Source organism: Pinus tabuliformis, chromosome 7 (genome assembly GCF_031772625.1).
Source record: "Pinus tabuliformis cultivar Carrire ecotype Pingquan chromosome 7, CPIR1, whole genome shotgun sequence".
NCBI lineage: Eukaryota > Viridiplantae > Streptophyta > Pinopsida > Pinales > Pinaceae > Pinus > Pinus tabuliformis.
This window is the reverse complement of record NC_142293.1, coordinates 2,082,166,441-2,082,168,760: the sequence shown is the minus strand read 5'-3', so window position 1 is coordinate 2,082,168,760 and position 2,320 is coordinate 2,082,166,441.

Below are 2,320 nucleotides of genomic sequence, written 5' to 3'. Positions count from 1 at the left end.
ATTTATGATTTTAATCATATATATTATTTCTAAGTATAGAAATAGAATTTTTATATTATATAAATAAATATTCGATTTAACATAATTGGATTTATAAGAAATATTATAATATCTGGATATTGCATATGCTATTAATATATATTATTTGTTATCTTATTTAACAGGGAGTACTGGTATATAACTCGTTGTTCTTTCGAACCAGGGTGGTCCGATCCAAGTTATCTAAATTTTCGTTACGTCGTAGAGGTCGGGTAACCAATTCGAGTACATCTCTCGCATTGGCAAATCCATGAATCTGGGCAAAAGTAAATTCAACTGACCATTTAGTACCAATTCCTCTCGCCCCTAACGGGTTAGCATGAGCCATTCCGGTGATGGCTAAGTCGGGTTGTAGCTCGCGCATACGTCGTATCTGATTCGAATTGTCTGGTTTCTCTACAATTCGTGGTATGGGCATACACATTCTTATACATGTATTTTGTAATAGCGCTAATTCAGCAGCTTGATACCGTTTATCCATATATGGAATACCAATTTCATAAACGATCATACCACATCTGATTAAGAATCTGGCTATAGATATTTCTATTAGATTATCTCCCATGAAAAAGACAGATTTTCCGCGTACCAAATCAAGATAATCTTTTAAACTCTCCCATATCCGTTCCTCTCTTTCCTCCAGACTCTGGGCCTCAATACCAAATACAGGACAAATCCTTTCGATCCAAGCACGCGTTCCGTCCGGACCAATAGGAAAAGGAGCTACGATTAATTCGCATTTTTTTCGTCTTATCAAAGTTGTTGCTGTACGACTAAGAAATGGGTTAACCCCACAAACATAAACTCCATCACCCAGTGATGGAAGATCGGCATATCTCTGAGCGGGCAACCAACCTGATACCTTGATGAATTGGCGTCTTAATTCTGTATCAAGTTGAGAAACAAATTCGAGGGTAAAGACCCAAAAAAACTAAGGGAGGATGATTTGCATATTCCACCAAATTCTTTTCCTTCAGAAGAGGAAAAGGGAATAATTTTGTTTTAGTTTCTTTTGATTCACCAATGGGTAATTCTTGGTCTGGACAACGATGTGCCATTACAGCTAAGACAGTATCTTCCCCTGAGTAAAAGCATAATCCAGTCCATTTGCTCTTGCCACTAGAATTGGTACTCCAATTTCATATTCCAATTTGGGTGCCATACCTTCCAAATCCATTTTTATTATTTCTGTTAGTACAGGTGCCTATCCATATGATGACGTGGGGTCTCTATCTTTTCTTATCCGAATACAAAGCGTTTTCAATTCCTCATAATCGTTCAAATGGGCCGATATATCTCCTTCTTCTAATTCTGCCATTGCATAGCGGGGTTCTGCAAAAATCATAACTCCAAGTGCATTTTGGAGAAAATAACCACATGTTTTTGTGCCCACTACCAAAAAGAAACTGTCTTCAATCTTTTGATACAACCAGGATACACAGCTAATTGGACCAAAGCTATGATAATTGCCCGTTTCACATTCAAGCGTTATAGTTTCAAAAATTTTTGTCGACATAATAGGGAGGGAATAAAAGGCTAAGGATAAATAAGGAAAAGAAATAATGAATAAAATACTAGTAACACAAAAGAATGATAACAAGAAATAATAAAATTGTCAACAAATTGACAACAAATTGTGGAGAAGTGGAGAAATTGTTGATTCTAAATCCTCGTAAACCCAAGTAAATTTTCCTTATTATTTTTTTTCTGTCCTCACCACCAATGGGATTTAGATAAAGATCAGAGAGTAAACTGAATAATTCCCGATCTGGAATCTCTTTTGGGACAATACCTTCTGGTTGGGACAATATTTGATCTGCTATGCCTAGATAATAATTACAAACATATGTTAAGGGATGGTTCAAATCAACCATTTCAAATAAGGTTTTACCCTTTACTCTGGAAACTCGGATATCCTCAATAATAGGTAATACTTCTATTACGGGCATTGGACAGGCTTCTACATATTTATTTATAAGATCTCTTCTAGATGTACGATTTCCCACCAAGCCTGCTAATCGGAGTGGATGTGTACGAGCTTTTTCCCTTTAGAGGCAGTAATACGATTAGCTGCAAATAATGCATCGAATCCATTATCTGTAATAATAACACAATAATCTGCATAGTTCAATGGAGCGGCAAAACCTCCACAGACCACGTCACCTAATACATCGAATAATATAATATCATATTCGTAAAATGCATTTAATTCTTTTAACAACTTTACAGTTTCTCCCACCACATATCCTCCCACCCGGCTCCTGCGGGTGGACCCCCTGCT